The sequence below is a fragment of the Colobus angolensis genome, unplaced genomic scaffold, assembly GCF_000951035.1.
Source record: "Colobus angolensis palliatus isolate OR3802 unplaced genomic scaffold, Cang.pa_1.0 Scaffold178, whole genome shotgun sequence".
Lineage (NCBI taxonomy): Eukaryota > Metazoa > Chordata > Mammalia > Primates > Cercopithecidae > Colobus > Colobus angolensis.
Window position 1 is genome coordinate 3,922,729 of NW_012114910.1, and position 6,698 is coordinate 3,929,426.

The window sequence follows — 6,698 nt, forward strand, 5'->3', positions numbered from 1 at the left end:
CTCCCAAAGTGCTGGGATTACAGGCTTGAGCCACCGTGCCCGGCCCTCTTTCTCTTCTTATAAGACACCAGTCACATTGGATTAGGGCTCCGCCCTTATGATGTCATTTAACCTTAATTACCTTTTTAAGGATGCTGTCTCCAAATATAGTCATTGGGAATTAGGGCTTCAAATTATGAATTTGGGGAAAACATAATACAACCCACAACAACCTGCTTTCTATCTTTATCCTCTGATTTTTTTTATTTAAATTAAATTAAATTAAATTTATTTTTTAATTTTTTTTTTTGAGACAGAGTCTCACTCCATCACCAAGGTTGGAGTGCAGAGGTGCAATCTTTGCTCACTGCAACCTCTGCCTCCCAGGTTCAAGCAATTCTTCTGCCTCAGCCTCCCAAGTAGCTGGGACTACAGGTGTATATCACCACGAGCTGATTTTTTTTTTGTATTTTTAGTAGAGACAGGGTTTCACCATGTTGGCCAGGCTGGTCTTGAACTCCTGACCTCAAATGATCCACCCACCTTGGCTTCCCAAAGTACTGGGATTATAGGCATGAGCCACTGCACCTGGCCCTTTTAAAAATTTTTAATTGACAAATAATAATGGTATATATTTATGGGATATGATGTAATGATTTGATACGCATGACACTTCCTCATTTCTGCCCTGGGATATAGTTTCCCAAGAGCAAAGGTTGGCCAGAGATGTCTGACTGAACACAGCACATACACTACCTCAAATCTCCTTACACAACACATTCTGTCTCTCTGTGAGTATTTCCTACGTACACATGAAACCCACAAAAACACATGAACACAATAAAGAGGGCCACCATAAGACCAGAAGGATACAGGAATTTCTGGAGGATAGAGAGCAGGTGAAATCTGATTGACAACAAATCTGGAGCAAAGACGAACACGGCTTAACCAAAAGTAGGAAAAATGACCACCAAGGAAGTGAGAGCAGTTTAGGGATATTCTAAGCCTAAGTCAACAGACATCTGGAGCAGGAGCAGGTGCTGGCACAAGAGATGGAAGAGCTGTATTTGAAGCTGTCCTAACACAGTTAACAAGAATTCTGGGCAGAAATATAGTTATAATTAAGCATTAGTCAGGCTGCAATTTGACCCACTTTCTTGTAACCAAAATTCATGTAGCACTAGATATTGACCATTTGTATCCTCATTGTTTCTATAGATGGGATTTCTGATGTTAGAATCATAGCGGTTTTGTGTAAGAATGGCTTAAGCCAATCCTTAATTCTAGCGGAGTAGCTGATGTCAACCATTTTAAAGATCCCACAGAGGAACCAAATCAATGTACAGATATAGTTTCTTTATCTCCCTGTCCCATGACGTCACCCTGGACTTGCTGACCAATCAACCATCTTCACACTTTGGCCCATTCCAAAACCCTTAACATCCCTAGCCCCAAACTCCTCAGGGAGACAGATTTGGGATTTTCTCCTGTCTTATTATTTGGCGGCCTTATGATTAAACCTCTTTCTCTTCTGCCTTAGCATATTGACTTGCCACATGCATCAGGCAAAGAACCAATTACCGTTACAAATTCATGAGAGCCAGGGCAGAACGTGCTTCCATAGCACAAACTAAAATTAGAAGGATGCCAAGATGATTAACATGGTCCCCGCACAAGGATGACATGAATTTTTGCAGCATTTCGTATTTTTCCTAGTATCACCCCACAAATTCATGAAAATCACAAGGAAGATTTTCAAAAAAATGTACATTTTTACAATGGAGAGGCCTGGGGGTCACCACCATATGCAAGTGATGGAACCTAACATATTAACAGTAGGACAACCTGACATGATATACCTATAGATATCATGCAGTATAATGTATTCAAAATCACCTACAAAGTATTCTTGCCAAAATATTCAACCTTAATCAAATTAAGCCTCCAGACCCAATTTTGCAGGAAATATGGAAGTGAGGGAAGGGGATTTGAAGAAGGTTAAATGACACCAAGAGAAAACAAGCAGACAAAATCAGAATGGGGAACATTCTACAAGAGTAATACTAGGAAAACAGTCTCAGGAAATCCAGTGCGTAACTGTAAGAACCCTGTTAATGGCCTCAGAAAGACTTAAAATTGAGCTTTTTGTGTCTCCTCTTAGCTATACCCAAAATTCCGGACAAAGCCAAAGGGCATGCCTCTTAGCCCATGTCAGCTGGACAATAATACTTCTAAGACTTCTACAATAGCCTCACGGGGAGCCCATGATAAAGAAGAGCAGATCTCAAACAGTCCAAGCCAGGTGTCCTAATGGAAAGAGAGTCTGGAGGAATCTTGGAAAAGGGTGTGTGTTTTGCATGTGAGAAAAGGGCACATTATTTGTGACTGAAGAACAGATCATCGCAGCTTTAAAAACATAGCTGCAAATTCTTTGCATCTGGGTGGGCTTTGTGACTGCTTCAAACAACAGAGCCTGATGGAAGTGACGCTGTGTGACTCCTGACACTGGGTCATAAAAGGCAGTGTGGCTCCTGTTCTGGTCTCCAAAACACTCGTCCTCAGAGCCAGGAGTCAAGATGTAAGGAAACTGACCATTTTGAGTCCATGCTAGCCAGAGAGGCTACATGGACATGCTCTGGTTGGCAGTCCCAGATGATCACAGCCTTCCTGCCATCCCAACTAAGGTCTTGTACATGAGTATGCAGAAGCCATCTTGGAGCCTCCAGACCAGTCCATATAACAAGTGGATACCACCAAGTGACCTTGTCAATGTCATGTGAAAAAGAAGAATCACTTGACTGAGCCCTGCCTGATTATGATTGACAAAATTATAAAATATAATAAAATAATTGTTTAAAGCTGCTAAGGTTTTGGGGTTTAAAAAATTTTTATATAGATAACTGGAACAGAATTTGGCTGTCCAAAAAATCAATGTCGTGGGTAGGAGGTGGGGAAGATGAGGGATCTGTTTAAAGCGCTATGACAATCAAATGCAAGGATTTGGCCTTGATTGGCTTCTGGTTCAAAAAAGTAGATTACGGGTACTTTGAGGACAACTGGGGAGACTTGCACACAGACCATTACACAGTATTTTTAGGAAATTATTGTTAATTGTGTTATATATGATCATGGTTTTATGGTTATGTAAAAAAATATCTATTTCTAGGAGATACTGGTGTAATTATGAGTCAAGTGTCATTATGATTGCAACTTCCTTTACAATGGATCAGCAAAACAATTATGTGTATGTGTATATATATATATACATATATACACACACACGAAGCAAATATAGCAAAAGGCTAACAATTGTTTAAATCTAGGTACTAAGTATATGCATGTTCGTTATGCCAGCCTTTCAACTTTTCTGTATTTTAAGATTTTCATAATAAAAAGCTGAGAAAAAAAGAGCATACAAAATTTAACTCATAAAAATGCCTCCAACTTCATTAGTCATGAAGAAAATTTAAATTAAAACCCAAATGCAATACCACCCACCAGAATGGCTAAAATGAAAAGGACAGAAAAGCATTGGCAAGGCTGTGAATCAAGTGGAACCCCCTCGCAGAAGTGTAAAATGGTCCAATTACTGTAGAAAACTGTTGGCCCTATCTTCTAAAGCCAACATGTAGCTACCCTATGACCCAACAATTCCTGTTCCAAAAGAAGTCCATACATATGTTCATCAAAACATTTGAGTAAGTACTACTAACAATAGCCTCAAGCTGCAAACTACCCAAATGTACATCAACAGGAAAAGGAATAGATAAATGTTTGTTCATAAAATGGAAAGCTATACATCAACAAGCATGAAGAAACCACAACCACACAGAACAAGGTGGATTAATCTCACAAACATGCTACATGAAAGAAGTCAGATATGAAAGAGTATGATTCCACTGATAATCTTTTAATAGAGATAATATTTTAATCAAATAATATTTAATAAATCTACTGTAATAGATGTTAGGGCAATGATTACCCTTGGAGGTACAATGACTGGAAGGGGATGCAAGGCCCCTAGTTGTTCTGTTTCTTGATCTTGGTGCTCGTTATAAGGATGTGTTAACTTTGAGCAACTTTCCAATATATGCTACATTTTAATACAAAGTTAAGAAAAATAAAAGAAAAAGATCTTCTCCCACATATGCTGACTCAGAAGCTGGCATTACCTTCCCCACCCCCACCACCAGGATAAAGCCTTGAGTAGAGCTCTCTGAAACAGGACTTCTGAAACTGGTACCAAAAAGGAGGGAGGTATTCCGGGTAAGTTACAATGACCCTGAGAGTTCCTCTCACTCAGAAGGCAAACATATTATCCTTTCCTAATTTAGTAGTCTGTCATTAGGAGACCCAAGATTTACTTTTGAACTAAAAAATAGATAAATGATAGATGGACTGATATAGACAGATATTCAATTACAACTTCCAATTATAAGTATTAATAGATACTTAAGAATCATCAGCAGTTTGGGAAACACAACACACACACAAAACATCAAACTCAACAAACAGAAAAATGAGTACCCAAAACACAGAATTCATACAGCCATCAAAAGACTTTAAGATAATTATAATTAATATTATCAGAGAGAAGAAACTGCTAATAAATAAACCACTCTGTTTTTGGAAATTAAAAAATATTATCATTACCATAAAATAAACCCTCCACAACTTAATAGGTAGGGTACATAGCAGAATAGACTCAGTTGAAAATGAGCTAAAAGATCAAGTTGAGGGATTTTCCCAGAGTGTCTTACAAAAGTAAAGAATGATAGAACCTATGACAGAAAAGTTGAGACTTGTTAAATGGATCCAGAAATATCAATGTTCAGTTAATAGGCTAGGAGAGACCAGAGAGAATAGAGAGAAAAAAAGTAATAAAAGAAATAATCCAAAAAAATTTCTCTGGACTGAAGAAATAAATTCTTAGATTAAAAGGGCTTACTCAGATCTATGCAGAATAAATGAAAAGAATATCTACACCCAGACACATACATTATGCTTGCAATTTATAAATCCAAGGATAAAAAGAAAACCCTAAACATTTCCAGAGAGGATGAACAGGTTACTGACAAAAGAACTCTTAAGAATTGAATTGATAGCAGTTTTGTTTGTTTGTTTGTTTGTTTTTGAGACAAGGTCTCACTCTGTGAGACTTTCCCCCCAAGTCTTGATGAAATCTTTTGAGACTGGGGACCATGTCTTTTTTCTTTTTCTTTGTTTCTGAGCCCATGTCTCAGACTAAAGTGCAGTGGCGTGACCTCGGATCACTGCAACCTCTACTTCCTGGGCTCTTAAGCAGTCCTTCCACCTCAGCCTCCTAATTAGCTGGGATCAAAGGTGTGTGCCACCATACCCAGCTAATTTTTTGTATTTTTCATAGAGACAAGGTCTTACTATGTTGCCTACGCTGGTCTTGAATTCCTGAGCTCAAGATCTACCTGCCTGGGCTTCCCAAGGTGCTGGGATTACAGGAGTGAGCTACCACACCTGCCACTGATATCAGATTTCTTATCAGAAACTCAGAATATTAGAAGACAGTGCAACATATTCAAAGTTCTGGGGGAAAATTATTTTGAACTTAGAATTCTATAACCGGTAAAAATAGCAATCAAGTGTGAGGTCAAAATATGGAAATGTTTAAATAGGCTAGCACTCATAAATTTTGTGATCCATAGATTTTCTAGGAATAATTACTCAAGAGAATACTTTATCAAAAAGCATAATTAAAGTGAATCCAAGAAAGGATGATGCAGGCTGCAAATAATGAAACCAAAACCACAGTTCATTTATGTTTCCATTCTCAGGACCTGAAACTGTACTAGACACAACACAAGGTCCACACAGCTGCAAAGATGGACTCAAGACCTGGCTGTGCAGGACCGTGCATACTTGAAAGAAGCTGGGACTGAGATCTGTAGGTAAAGGATGGAACTGCATTTTAGTCTATGCATTTCCCTCCAAGTCTTTTTTTTTTATACTTTAAGTTCTGGGGTACATGTGCACAACGTGCAGGTTTGTTACACATGTATACATGTGCCATGTTGGTGTGTTACACCCATTAACTCATCATTTACATTAGGTATATCTCCTAATGCTATCCCTCCCCCCTCCCCCCACCTCATGACAGGCCCCAGTGCGTGATGTTCCCCTTCCTGCATCCTAGTGTTCTCATTGTTCAATTCCCACCTATGAGTGAGAACGTGCAGTGTTTGGTTTTTTTTCTCGCAATAGTTTGCTGAGAATGATGGTTTCCAGCTTCGCCCATGTCTCTACAAATGACATGAACTCATCCTTTTTTATGGTTGCATAGTATTCCACGGTGTATATGTGCCATATTTTCTTAATCCAGTCTATCATTGATGGACATTTGGGTTGGTTCCAAGTCTTTGCTATTGTGAATAGTTCCACATTAAACATACGTGTGCATGTGTCTTTATAGCAGCATAACTTATAATCCTTTGGGTATATACCCGGTAATGGGATGGCTGGGTCAAATGGTATTTCTATTTCTAGATCCTAGGAATCTAGGAATTGCCACACTGTCTTCCACAATGGCTGAATGGTGGGGCTGAATGTCCCATCAGCAGTGTAAAAGTGTTCCTATTTCTCCACATCCTCTCCAGCACATGTTGTTTCCTGACTTTTTAATGATCACCATTTGAACTGGTGTGAGATGGTATCTCATTGTGGTTTTGATTTGCATTTCTCTGATG